General features: G+C 41.8%; 1 protein-coding gene across 4 annotated transcripts in view; it reads right to left on the bottom strand.

Annotated features, from left to right (window-relative positions):
- wasf1 (WASP family member 1) overlaps positions 1-14,570 on the bottom strand; it is a 56,910-nt gene extending 42,340 nt beyond the window's left edge. For 2 of the 4 annotated variants that reach the window (XM_023400477.2, XM_087172376.1), the window contains exon 1: positions 14,155-14,568. The gene's annotated coding sequence lies outside the window, so the exon portion shown is untranslated. Of the gene's footprint in view, positions 1-14,154 lie in introns of all 4 variants that reach the window. The other 2 variants (XM_023400481.2, XM_023400480.2) reach the window with 2 other exon arrangements.
- Between the last annotated feature and the right edge of the window lie 694 nt (positions 14,571-15,264).

Raw genomic sequence — 15,264 nt, 5'->3', positions numbered from 1 at the left:
TCATCTCACCTCTGTTCCCCTACCTTTGGGAGTGACAATTCAGAACAGCTATCAACTCTTTTGCTTTCAGACTTCATCATACAACCTAGTTAATTTCGAGCATACCCTAGTCTTAATGCTTTGCTGCTGCTTGTGGGAGCAAACTGTCAAATTTGACAGGAGCACTGGCCCATCTGCACAGTGAGAGGTCCCTGGTGCACATGTGCAGAGCAAAATAACATGCACAAATACACTGATCATGTTGCCTTTCTCAGGCAGCAGCCATCAAAGCTCTATGCAAATAGTAGGCCAATATCGCTAAAATAACCTGACGCACACATCAACCCCCAACATCTGAGACTACACCCCCAACCCCCACCCCCCCAACCTTACTCCTCACCCATCACAGCATCACATTGGCAGAACATATCATGGTATGTGCCAGTGCGTCTTCCTGCCAATTAAAATTCTGTAACAGCCAGTACCCCTTCAGCAGTGAGATGACACCTTGCAGGCCCGCACCAGTGAGGTGCTACAACATAAACACACACACACACACACACACACACACAGACACACACACACACACCTCTTCCTGGGCTAAAGATACACCTGCAGCACCGGTGCTGTCAGGTTAGGCTCAAACAGCTATGCTAACTAGGTTTGCCGGTAGAAACTTTGCAGAGTGCTTGTGGTAAGGGATACCAGTACATAATAAACTTATTTCCTTGCCTCAATAACTTTTTTGACTGCACTGTATTTCTCATGATACTCTTCTTGGCACACTGTCCAACCTGTGCATAAACAAAGGCTGTATAGTGTTGTGAGCTTTTTTTTGCCTAAGTTGCAGACTTGCTTTTTTTTTTTCTTTTTTTCCCCACACCTGAGCTCGGTAGTTTGAGCCCTTGAGTCAGTCCACAGTTATTTTTCATGCACATATAGCGGTCCTAATCCAGCAGGGGTGTGAAGCAAGGCAGTCATTTAGCACAGCGTCCTGCCTCCCCTCTTGACACAGCCAGCACTGGTAAAAGCGAGCATCCTGGAAGGCTGGCACGGAGATGGTACACTCAGGTACTCAGGTGGCACAGATCCACTGGCTGGCTTGCTTTCTGGGTCGTTATAATGTTGCCTGGCAGTTGTAAACAACTTTCAGGAGCCGTTTCAGACAACAAGAATGAACACCAACTACAATGTCGACTGCTGAAAATGCAAAATCACAATAACTGGGTTTAACTGGTTGGATATTTTCGTTATTTTATTCAAATTAACAATTTAGCAAAAACTGTTACTGTGTGCATCATATTTGATATTGCCATTGCAATAATCTATAGAAATACTATTTTCCTTCCTACACACTAATCAAAGAACCCAAATGTCCTCAAACCATTCATCAAGTATTTTCTATGTGTATGAATAGAAAACAATACATTTCTGTTCACCACACTTCACATTCAGAGCATGATCAATGATGAACCTTACACTGAATGAGTAGCTGGACACAGCCCACACTGAATTTCTTAAGAGATGAACTTGCTTTTGACATTCATTTAGCAAACATGCTTAATTCCACTGTAGACGTGCACAACTACATATTCATGGAGGTCTGTGTGCCAACATCAATGAGTAGAGTGTCTGATGAACAAACAGACTCAAAGAAGTTTATCTGCTGAGTGCACAGAAACCCACTGGTATGAATAATGAAAGCCTGCTGCTCAATAATAAATGTCTGCATGCTCGCACTGTGCAGCTGTGCTTGTTTGGCCTGTGAGGGAAATTTCATTATACCAACTCCCTTGCTGTTCATACAGACGTGAAGGACATGCACACAAACTAACCACTGCAGCAACCCCTGTCTGCTGAAACAGAAAAAAAAGAGTGAAAAAGATCACCAAAATGCAGGCACACATCACAAACCTAAGGCACCGGAGCGCTATTCAAGCCAGCCAAGAAGCTTGTTAGGAGAGCAAAACACACTTAAATAAAGTGGACATGACTGCCAAGTGAAACTTGAGCCGTTCCATTCATTCGTCCCCTCATTTGGTAGTCAATAGATAATGTAAGGGTGTTGTCCCTCATGAACACACAACTGCTTTGTCACAGAAGATGGACCCAGTCTCCTCAGCTACAGAGTACACCATTTAATCCATTTTCTGTCTGCATTAAAATGAAGAGTTATAAGTCCCAAGAAGACCTCCACCTTCTGTTGCAAGTGAAGAAAAGTTTCCAAGCTCCAAGATGGAGGTTGTCCGGAGCTGTGGAGGGGAAAGTACAGAAAAGAAAGTGAGCAAAGAGAGAGAGAGAGAGAGAGAAAGCTTGAGGCACAGTTAAAGAAAAAATACAAAAAAGCGTGGGTGGTATCGGGGGAGAGCGAGAACGAGAGATCATCTTCTCTCATTGAGATCAATGCCCACACCAGGGGCTCTGTGTTTCGGGGCAGTGAGGCAGGGTAACATATGAGAGGGGCTCTCTGTTTTGGACTAGCAGCTTATACCTCAAATATATACCTACATTTTTTTTCACTGTATTGCAGTATAGTAGGTATTGTGATTCAGTACTTTACAGTGTACTGTGATGTACTGTTTCACATTCATTTGACTGCAGTAAATATCCCTGAGGGGAGCAAGTCAAAAGAAATTACACTTTTGAGTGTAAAGACACATGAATTACATGAACCTGAAGTGCCATTTCCATCACTTTATCACACCTCTCTCTATCTACCTATTGTCCTTTTCTCAATTTCCTTAGATCTACATCTCAGAATGTGTCACGGTCAGAGAATGAAAAGAAGGGTGGTTTTAAAGTCTGGTGATATAGCTTGGAGGCAAAGTGTATTTCAGTCTCTCATGCACCACTGCCTCTTGCACAGAGGGAAATGTGTAAACACAGGCAAAAAGGAACTGTTAAAATCTTTCACTTCAAAAAAGGTGCTGACGATGGCCTGGCCACTTCTAATACTAACTAATTAATTTTTCTTTTATATGTACATAATCACATGTAATTGAATCCAAACTTAATAAATTAGGTTTTCTGTTTTTTAAAGATTAGAAATGGGTCTAAAGAGAAAGAAAATGTCAGTTCAAAGGATCCAGTCTGTAAAAATGTTAAAATTTTATCAGTTTGTCAACCAAGGATGAAACTTACCAACACAATGCTTTAAAACAGCAGCACCATGTCACTTTTTTTTTTGATACAACTCAAGAGTAGGGATTTTTGACTACCGCTGAAATTTTGAAATCAAACTTTCCATATTTAGACATGCTGAAACTCTAATCTAAAATCTAGGATGATAGGCATTGTATTCATAAAAACAATGCTGATTGAGCAGGATTAATTACATCCCAACAACAGATTCAACAACCTATTCACAACCATTCAGTGGGACTTGGCAGCAGCTCTGGAGTGGACCGATCAGACAGTGCCCAGGGCAGCTGTGCAAATCTCTTGAGTTTGTGAGCTATGTTGCAGTCCGTGCATGAGAGACAAATCTGGGAACAAAGTGCTGGCAGAGCAGGGTGGTGATGGTTAGTGAAGGTGCCCTTGCTGTGAGGAGGCCTGAGGTGGTACCAGTGGGTACAGAACAGAAGGAATGGTCACTACACCAAGTTCTGGTTTGATCAAGTCTTTATTGATCTGAACATTTTCTAATGAGGAAAAAAGGAAGATTTCATTGTTATAACGTATTACTCTTTGACAGACAAACTGTATGAAGGAGAAACAGTCTCTAAATTACCTCAGAAATATATTTGGCATTTTTGCACTGCAACTCCTTATTGCCCGCCAACTATGCAAATATCACCCCACCAAGTAGAACATTAAAAAAAAAACTAAAACATCATGTAGTTATTCATTAAATATCTGAAAAATATCTGGTTTAGAAATTATTCAAGCTACATATATTACTGAATCATTGACAAATACTCAATATCACATTTGGAACAAACTCTCTCTCTCTCTATCTCTCTATCTCTCTCTCTCTCTCTCTCTCTCTATCTCTCTCTCTCACACACACACAGCCAAACAGGCAGCGGTTGGTCACTGTCCTCGAGACCTTATTCTATCTATAGAAACAGCATTCTCATTAGGGTTCAAAAGGTCAGCTGCAGGCATCATGTGACCTATGTCCTCATGACATCTCAACACCCTCATGCCATCCCTCCACCCCATGCACCCACACATAGTCCTGACAGCTATGCTTTAAAAATGCACCTGCAAGGCAAAATGGTGGGTGAATATTCTGTGCATACAAATGGACAGGGAAATGTGGTGGGAGGAAAGGATGGATCTCTACAGAGCAAAGGGGACTAAAGAGGACAAAATGCAGTCTAACAGGCTTGTATTAACAGCACTATAGAGGACTGACTCAATTAAGTCCTCAGCCATCCACTTACTCTGCCATTATATTGAACAATGATAAAGACACTGATCTGCAGTGCCTGCCAGGCAGTTTTTACGAGGAACAAGATGAGATTTTCAGATTGTGGCAGACTCTTACTTAAGGTGTCTGTATGATTCAGTTCGCTAAATTTAGATGGAGACTGAGTACTGTGCATGAAGGTACAGAGGATCACGACCCAGACAATACGGTCTTCAATCCACACGGCTGACACACACCGACATATTGTGCTCGTCCATATAGATTTGATCGTTAGATCAAGCCCGATGCTGTGTCTTGTCTCTGGTGAAGGCGATACGGGTGACAATGGGACAGAGAGGATGGAGACAAAAGCACCTCTCAGTCCCTTTTCTCCCTCTTGCTTTTGGCCGCCACAAGGCATTGTGAGGCTCTCTGCTCGTCTCCAATCGACACATCTTGAAAGGGAAGCAAATCAAATTCTTCCTGCAGGTACAAAGCCCCTCGCTCCCCTATTCTCTCCCCTTGGTTGCCTTTATTTTTTCCCCTCTTATCAGTGGGTATATTTCAAGCCCCCAGTATTCTCTTCAGTATTTTGTGAGGCTGGTGTGTGTGTGGGGGTATGTTTGTGTACAAGTGCAGAAGTAACAGCATAAGAGAGAGACAGAATCCATAGCAGCCTTTATCACTGCTCCCACATGATTCCCTGTTATCTATCCTGGTCATTCAGACTTTGGTTTGTCTGTCCTCCCCCTCATCACTCCACCCCTGTGTGTGTGTGTGTGTGTGTGTGTGTGTGTGTGTGTGTGTGTGTGTGTGCGTATCCGAGTCATCATGCCTTTGTCAGTCAGTCACAGTAGCATCGCTCAAAAACCAAGAGCTCTCTCAGTCCTGTTATAATTAAATAAACACCTACTCAGCCTGCTCATGGTCCACCTCTTGTTACCCACACAGGAGAGCCCTTCACCTCACAACCACTGAAGTTGCTCCAGATCCTGATCACATATAGATACTAAACAGCTAAACTCTTAACCTGAGTTGTTACACTAGTTCTGCAAACTCCAGGAAGCTTTTAAATAATTTTTGACTCAATCAAGTGCTGTAAAACATGTTCTACCCTGTTTTCTACTCCTCAGCAAGCCCAGTTTGGGGGTTTATATGCAATAAGATGTTGTGAAGACAACACAAGGAACAAACGATTGAAAAGTTAAAATCATTTTTGGCTATATTGCAACAGTGGGGCCAGGCCTTTCTTTAAACCAATAAATGTTGCATTCCTGTTCTCTAGTATAGATAAAGAGCTTCAATTTCAACTTTCTTTGATTGGTTACGACAGTTTACAGGGGGATAGCAACAGAGGAGAGAAAGGGGGTATGGCATGCAAGACAGTTCCCTAGCTGGAATCAAAGCAGGGATGTTGCAGTTATGTGGTATACAACTTAAGCATTTGGCTATCAGGACCTCAATGGTCCAGTTACTTTTCTAGAATGAGAACACTGATGGTAATTTAATGGCAATGTGTAAACAGATCCTTAATGTGTCCTATAGTGTGGCTATTAGGCACCCTAGATGAAATGAAAAGGGATGATTTACTGAAATGAACCTCAAAAATTTTCTCTATTCTTATGCTTGATCCATGTTGCATTAGGGAATCTTAATTTGAAGCTCTAGGCAACATCTGGCCTGGTGAATAATGCCCCACTCCTTCTGCTTCCTCTCTTCCACAGTAATGTTACCTTTCTTTGAACTCACTGTAGATCAGGTCAAGCCCCAGACACTGCTGAGGCCCAACTAAGACATAATGTTCACTGCAAAACCGGCAGTCATCATTAGCCTCATTGGAATCCAGCTTATGTAAAGTAGGACATATGAAGGAGAGAAATATGGCATATAGACACGTAGGAAACAGATAGAGGGAGAGGGGAGGGGAGGGAGTGACACAGAAGCGAGGCAGAGACAGAGAGAATAAACACACAGGAAGCTAGAAAAGAATAATGGAGAGTGAGACAGATGGAAGAAGAGTCTCTGCAGCCACAGAAGCAATAGTCCCAGCGGTGAGGCCAGGCCTGTCTGTCAGCACCTATCTGTCCTCCTGAGGCTTAGAAACACAAACCAGGCGCTTGCCTCAAGTCGCCACTAACATTTATATAACCACACACACAATAGTGAAATGACCTCCGACCTTCTCCTACACTGCAGGATGGACCCATGTGGGCTGCTGCTTTAATGTTTAGCTGGAGGAGCATGGTTTTCCTCCAGGCAGCTCACGCCAAGCTTGTTTAACTCCAAACACTGGTCTGGCATTTAGCCAACACACACACACACACACACAAACACACACATATATACATTTTTCTTTATATATCTGAAGCCATAGTCTGACGCTCACAAACAAACAGTATTAGGATGAAATCGAAAATGTTCACCTAATTTAAAGATCAGAGACAGTCCTGCACCATCATCCAGCCCTTTCTTCATCTTGGCATCTTGGTTTAATGTAGGACCCTAAACAAACCCCAAATAACATCACCTGCCAAACTACAGCCTTGTTATTACTGCAGTCCATCTGCTGCTGTTTACAGGATTCATGCAGTGCTACTTTCACAGCTCACCATGGTGTGTGTGTGTGTGTGTGTGTGTGTGTGTGTGTTTGTGTGTGTGTGTGTGTGTGTGTGTATGAATGCTTGTGTGGTTTGTAAACACACTTCCATTGTTGCTTCTAAATAACCGATCACTGTGTTTCCATTGAATTTAATTATACACCTGTCATATTAACAGGTCAGTAAGAAAGGGGTACAGCTCAACAAAAACAATATCATACACGTAAAGTGTATTTTACCAAGCTTTGGTGTGGACAAAGCACATCTGTAGGACATAGGCATGGCCAGATTTACTGAGCTTTTTTCTCCTCATTTCAGATTCAGTTTCAGATTCTGATTCTGAAAATGTCTGTGTTACTTATCAAACAGGTGCACCAGCCTGAACACCTGTCACCCTGCATGTTAGCCAGTGAAGTGCACCTCTCTCCTTATGCAGTGATGGAGGGATTGTGCAACTAACAGGTGAAAGTAAGTGTGGTTGACTGTGAATTCTGTAGGATTTACTAAGGATAAAGACCTGGAACTATGGAGAAAAGACATAAAAAGCCATTGCATGTAGGTGTAGCAACACCTAGATTCAGAACTCAGTCCTAAACGGCAAATATTACACAAATTCAAACTACAGAAAAGATGACACATCTTCTAGTGCTACATTTGCTTCTCATCTCATTGTATGTTATAGAAATGCCATTGACAGATCAAGCAAATCTGAATGTAAACACATAACGTATTGAAGAGATCAGGTTAGACAACAATGCAACTATCAACACGCCATGTGCAACCAGATAAAACCAACTAACATTTCTCAGTAGCAGAGGACGGAAAGCATCCCTAATCATAGTGAATGGTCAGTTCTTACCACTAAAAAACAGATGATACAGACATACAGTAGTGACTAGAAAAACATGACAAATTTCACCTACAAGTGCCTACTCAATTAATTGTTAACACTATATGCTCTCTGCCACACCACTAATCCCTGCCTCAGTCCCCCTGAGATCTGATTTTGTTCTTTTCTTTCAGCCTAAGCAGCCAGCAGTGTCGTGGTTCATACAAACAAGTGCATTGGTGAGTGACTATGTCAAGAGGATGATGGTTCACAGTTACAGCTCACTGGCTGGCCGGCTGAATGGCTACACTCGGACCTCTGAGGCAATGAATCACATTCACACATCCGCCATCTTGTGGTCCAGTCAACAGCACTAGCACAAATAAAAAAATGCAGAGGCATACACATCTGATCTCATGCATAGACACATGAGTACACCCTGGTACACCACTGCTCCAGACCAAGGACGAAGACAACGCCTATGGACACTGTCAAAGTCAAGACAGATGATAGTTATCTATAGATTGTTATCATCCCCTAATGTATATGAGTGCAAAACCACAAAGTTTTTGCACTCTCTTATATAATAGTAGTTTTGACACATGCCAAGTTGTGGGCATGTGTCTATAAATGAAAGAGTGTTATGTAAGCGACTGCTGTTGTCTCAGACCATTTCCCATAGCTTGACGTGATAGCTCTGATTTCAATATCATACAGCTGAAATTTTAATATAGTGTGGTTTAGATAGGCCTGGCAGCAGATAAGCACAAACAACTACCACCCCCATGTCTTTACATTTCCTCTGACACAGCACTGAATGGAGGAGGAAGCCTGTAATATGTAGTCATTCACTGAACCAGAACCTCCGTTTGCTGACTGTCTATCTTTAGCAAATGTGTCTTTCATCAGTAAGTTTCCTAACCTCTATTTGACCTCTGCTCCACAGCAATGATTTGACCTGGTGAACTGACAGCATTGTTGGAAGATACGCATTGATAACACAGATGAAATGATTGCTGAGTAAGACTGTTCAGTGTAGGTTCTCTTTCTGAGGATTTAAGTGAATTTGGCATTTCCTGCTAACCATCAAAGACAAAAGAAAGGCCAGCTTGCCTCCACTTCCGATCTTCCCATCTGAGATGGAGGAGAAGTGTACCCTTGCAGTCTCTGCTGGGCTTCTATCCAGCACAAATCAGATGAGCCTTGTGCTCGGGCCTCATGAAAATACAAAGAGGAGCTGGATCCTTGCTGTGAGCAGTAAGTGAACAGCCAAATATTGGCTCTTAATTGAAGGCAGCAGTTGTCTGTGTGCACAGGCACCCCTGCTGTGAAATTGTGGACAAACACACTAGGACACTAAGAGGCTACTTCCCCTTTTGCTCCGATTCTCTTTTCTCAGCACTTTCTACTGTTCCCTTCAACATCCCTTTATAAGCCGTGACCTTGCGCTTTTCCACTTTTAAAAATTTCTTTAAAAAAAACATTTTTAGTTTCCTAGACAGTTTATGGTAGACAAACATGACAAAAAAGATAGGGCTGAAGTTGTTAACTGCAACAAATCAAGATATAAATTTAAAAAAATGTAAGTGTATGGTTTCATCCTCATCTCTAATCCCTCACTGTCTTTCTATCATTACCTCTCCCTTGCTATTCCTTGTACTCCTGCCCAGCACAAGAAGAAGAACTCAGAAGAAAAATGGGTGCTTATGAAAATCCTAATGAAAATTCAGTGTGTCTGTAATTGAATCCTGACGTCTGAGTCCTGACAAGAGGGATTCGAGCTGCAGACGGGATAAACGTGCCTCGCCTCCCATTTCTCCAGCCTCCATCAATCATCACACATCACCACCACGACCAGGGCATCGGCCGTTCCAGCTCAATAAGAACCCATCAGTGAAAGAGAGGAAAGACGGGACTGAACAGTGCAAGGCAGAAAGCAAGGGAGAGGAAAAGAGCACTCAGATATTCACAGGGAGAGACAGGATAAAAGAACATGTTGTGTTACCCATCATGGTGGAGTTTTGCGTAACTTTGCATATTCAAATGTATTCAAATAAACAAATGCTCTGAGTGCAGCTGCAGAGACCATTTTAAAGTCTGCTGGCAGATTTTATAGCTACATTATGCACAGAACAGAAATATGTGACTGTAACCTAAAAGGGCAACTACATTACATTGTAATTGCTTTGCTAAAATAAACACTAAGAATACCCAAACCATGGAAACTATATACACACAAATACACAGTGGGACACACATCCACTGTCAGTGCTTGGGCTACAGGAGAACCCTGTATCCAATTCACTCCTGAAACAGACCAAAGATACATTGTGCTTAGGAAGATATCAGACTACGTTTACAATCCAAACGTACACATGACACCAGGTGAATGGCCTCAGCAGTCCATAGTTTAGTCCATTGTGTAGCTCATTTTGGCTTTCAGCTGAGAACATAAGCCAGGTCAGTCATAAGACACCATGGTGCTCCATTTACCAAATAGCTGGATTTAATTGACTGATGAGTCATGAGGGCTTCTTTATTCAGTTTGCAGCAAAAAGTCGTGAACCCACGAAAGGAGGGTATGCTGTTAACAATGTAATATTTGCCAATATCGCAGGGTTTGTTTTGGCAGTGCTATAAGCTCTGTACCCCATTTTTAGTCTGTAATGACACTAAAGTTCTCAGTCTAAACAAATAAAATTATTCTTAAACCTCGAAAGCATGCACATAACCTTTGTATTCCCGAAGCTCCAACTGGCAGATATGAAAAACAGCTAGCAAGACAAATCTTTCCTAAAGCTCATTAGAGCCTAAAGTGACAGAACACAGCAGCTGTGGTCTAAAACGCTGGCAGCAGAGGGGCTGTAAGGACATGCTGTATAGATATAAGGAGGCATACAGACTGAAAAAAACAAAACAAAGTAAGTGTCAGAGAAGAAGAAGAAGACAGAAAATAACTGCTGGTGGTACTTTCAACTTGAGACAGAGACAAAACTGAAAGCGGAGGGCAGAGACATAGAGATGAGGTTCAGTTCCTCCAGTGGAGAAGGGGCAGCTCTAAACTCAGATGGGACTTTTTTGCCCTGCTTGCAGTGTCAGAGACATCATCAGACAAGTCTGTTTCAGATATATCCTGTCAACTCACTGAGAGACCCTGTCACGGCCTCCCCTCCCCTGGGTGACAGTGAGAAAATAAAAAGGGGGAGGCCAAAGGAATCAGAAAGGCAACTAAAAGATGAGGTGAGTAAAAGGTGACATGAGAAAGCTCAAATTATTTTGAGTTGTTTTTCTGTTTATCAAAGAAAAATAAAATAGTATTTAAAACTGTGTTTGAGGCTCTAAAAAAAGTCCTTAAAAAAGTATTTTCCCCACTATAACAACTCCTATCTCTTGGGTTGTAGAGGGCAGTACTGAAACATTAACAAAGAGAATGAAGACAGTATCCCATTTGAAAAAGTGACTAAAAAAAGAAAAGCAGAAAGAAATGCTGCTAGACAGTCACTGTAAAATCTGTCAAAGACAGCAAAAAGTCACAACCAAGGATGGACAGATATATGGACAAAGAGGGGAAGGAGATGGTGGAGGCAGTGGCAGTAAGACACAAGGAGCACTAGTTTAACGGGCTAACTGAGCCCTGGTGTCCCTCTGTCAGGGCAGTTCAGACTACGCACAGAAGCAGTATTATAGGGCGGTGGGTCTGGCCAAGAGAGAGAACAATAGCTCCTGTGTGCCGGAGCCTCTGGAGCATCCTAACAGCTGGGAGATAGGAGGTCTGTCTGTGGCTCCACTAAATGGCACGTAAAGGGGCGTTGCACATCGTGCACACATAGATTTTCTCTCTCTGCCTTTCCCAGAATCCCTGGCCCACCTTCTTCCCACCTCCTCCTCCTCATGCCAGACAGCCATCACTCATTTTACTCTCTTTTTTTTTCTTTCTTTTGCTACAAGCTCTTTCATTATGGCCTCTGTTATTCTGCAAGCCCTCCTATCCCCCCTCTCCACCTCTGTGGAAAAAGACAAAGGGGAGATACAGAAAGAGAGATATTCTTCTTGCTAGCATGAGAAAGCCGGAGACTGGCAGAGGATCAGAGCAATGTCAACAAATAAGAGAGGTCCAAAAGCCTCCACAGGAGGCATGCCAAAGCCCTTCTATCACGGGGGCCTCTGAAACACAGAGAAAAACATGAGAACTGCAAACTGTGCAAGAATGTCATCCCTCGCAGCAAAGAGTTCACAAACAGCATCAGATAAAACCATGGCAATATGTTTGGTTCTATTCTGGGAATACACCTGTAGGTAAAGGACATTCACTGGGTATAACTGAGCATCTGCCATATAGATACATGTATCAAAGAGCAAGTTATATGGCTAGACCTTCAACTTTCCTACTTTGCACCTGTGTTTCATGTTTTTTTGCAAGCTCAAAAAATCTAGGTATAATAAGAAAAGCCCATGAAGTCAACTGCTTGCATGAGGACTGGGGGCAACAACAGACATACTTTAGCACACATCCTCTCAGAGCCGATCGAGGGTGAATTTGTTTCACTGGTTCAGTAAATGTCATTTTGGGAAGAGACACTGGATAACGTCTTGAAGCTCACTTCAAATTCAGCCAATATGTCCGCTGTTTTATGCATAGGGCCTATACATAATCCCTTAGAGCTGTTGTGAAGTCTAGCCTATAGCCTCCACTCAGTCATGTGATAGTGTAGATGCCACTGTTGCAGACTGATCATTGTAACAGCTGCAAGGGGTCTCATTCTATTTTGTCCAAGGAGTCAGAGCTGCTTTCACATACAGTACCTTATATATTTTGCACATTAATCATTTCTTTAAACAACAGGCTTTTCTGGAAAGTGTGCACATTTTGTACAAATTATGTGCATCAAAATGTCCTTGATTTAAATTATTATTCTTATTGAATCTAGGAATCTCTTCCCTATGGATTTCCGTGTATATGGTCCAGACGGTGTAGGTGTACAGAGCTGTGTGGCTAATTTTAGTTTAAAAAATCAGCACTTTTTATTTGTTGATGTTGACATGATGTCTACACTAAAAGAATTTCTTCTTTCGAGACTGTAAAGATTTGATCTGAAGTGACATGAAGAAAGCAATTAATAACCAAAAAATAAAATCATTGAGCTCATACACTTCACATGCAGCCCCTACTGCTATCTACACCCCACTTAGCCCCAGTTTGTATCTCTTCTGTATCATCAATATAATTTTAGTACATCAGAGAGACAAACCAGACCCATTACTCTACTGTCAAAAGCAGCAGGCACAGCAGGGTACATAGACTTTTATCAATGGCTCTGCAGCTGATGTTTCCAAAGGTAATTCATTCATCACTAATCACTGATCAGAACACAAATTTCTATTACAGGCTTTTCTCAAGCTTCCACTATATTTAGAGAGGAAAACCATGCTTCACTGTAGATCAGCATCCAAGGACTCTCTTCTTAGTGTTATTTTAAATTGACAGGATGCAGAAAATATGATCGGTTTAATGTAGCAGCACATGAGTTGGCATCATGTAATGCAACGAATATCTTCACGCTGTTATCAATTATAAAAGGTGATCAATACAGTCACTAAAGGACACTGCTCCTCATGCCCACTTTTTTGCTGCACTTGAAGTAGTACAAAGAAGGTTTCGAATTTCACAAAGCATGATTTTCACTGGGCTGAAGGCTACCATCCCCCATGACTGCAAACCAAGCTGGCTGGAATAGACCCCAGCTCCTATCCTCCTCTCTGAGGCAAGTCAATGCATTCTTAGTGGGAAAATTAAATCACGTATTGCCGATGCCAGCGGTTCGCCTAATCATACTGTACCAAACTGAAACTCCACAACACACTGGCGGATAAAAATCAGCAAATATAACATATGTGGCATTGTCTATAGCGTTAAATCATTTGCGGAGCATTGCAAATATTTGCTCTCCGGTTTCTCACCAACATGATATTCCTGTCTGAATATGTCAAGACGGTGCTGCTGCAGGAGCTCATGCAGATGTGGAGCATTGCAATTTATCACCATTCAAGCAGTCCCGTTACAAATTCTGACATTAATATCATCATCATTAATAAACCTACTACCGGTACTTTCAAGGTTTTGGCCACTTTGCAATCATACCGTTGTCAACATTGCCACATTTGTCACCTGTGTACTGGGTTAATGTGGCAGTCAGCGATGGCCAGGCAGTGTTGAATTACCAAGACCGTTATTATTCAAGCAGCTCCAGTTTAAGGCGAACGTTGCAACATGGTGACTCGGTTTTAAGGCAGTTAGTTGCTTCTGTGGTAAGATGCAATAAGGTTGAGCTAACGTTACTAAAGTCATATTTTCAAGTAAAAAATGTAACTTGAGTACACTGTGTTCGAAAAATTACCTGATACGTTTCTTAAAATTCCTCTTTATTTTCTTTCCATCCTCACTGAGCAGCAGAGCATGCCACCGTGTCCAAGGTTTTAAATCCCCGGGTCGGATCCATGATTGTACTGTCTCTGATATTAAATGTACTCCTGATGGAAGAGGCGGCGGCGGCGGAAAAGAACCCAGGCACTTTTTTCCAAAGGGATTCTCTGGCAAGATATTGGTGAAACTGACATCAAACCTGGTCCAATCAAGCTAACAACAGGTTCCGCAGCAAAATAAAATATCCGATAGACTTACTCTTATATGACATATGTGTTCTTTCCAAAGGAACGAATGTGAAATTTTGTTAATTCGCAGGAAAATATCCCCATTATACTCAGTGATAATGGTACGTACCACTCTATTGTTGGGGCGCGAGAGAGCGTCCCATGCAACTGATGTGTGCTCGTGGGAGGCTCGCGGATAACGTGAGCGCTTTCAGTATTGGCTTGTTAACTGAAACCGTCAGTGTGCTGTCCAATCGATTACAGGAAAGGACGTCGATTTGATTATTGCAACCCTTACTGTACATAAAAATCATATCATTACAAATTAATCGATCTCCTGCGCAATGATTGATTATATCATATAAACTACATTATACATGATTTCATACAGCCTACTTGCTATTAAATAGGGTCAAAGATACTGACTAACTTGGAGACTATGGTGTTGATTGTGGTTTGTTGTTATGTACGTGTATGGCTCAACGTGTCTATAAAATAGCACAAAGAAAGAAATTTGGATGATTTTTAGTGCTTGTTTTGGACCAGAAAAGAGTCAATTTAATTAAACGGAAAATAAACGGGCAGATCATCATATTTAAGAAGCCGGAACCAGAAAATATTTGGAATCTTTGCCTAAAAATAATTAAATGAGCAATAAATAGTCAATTTTCTGCTGATCGATTAATTGACTAATATTTCAGATCTTGTATTGTTTCTGAAATTATGGCATGATTTTTTTCATTATCATGCCTTGAGTGAGTAACGTTCTATTATCGTCCAAATAATGAAGGCTGATCATTTTTTTAATATTTTATTTATTTTATTTGTTTACAATAACGGAAGTCCCGCCCTCCTGC

This window comes from Seriola lalandi, unplaced genomic scaffold (genome assembly GCF_002814215.2).
Source record: "Seriola lalandi dorsalis isolate HSWRI2012SDOR001 ecotype SW California unplaced genomic scaffold, Sedor1 jcf7180002052504, whole genome shotgun sequence".
In the NCBI taxonomy this organism is placed as follows: domain Eukaryota; kingdom Metazoa; phylum Chordata; class Actinopteri; order Carangiformes; family Carangidae; genus Seriola; species Seriola lalandi.
This window is presented reverse-complemented; position numbering and strand designations above follow the sequence as displayed.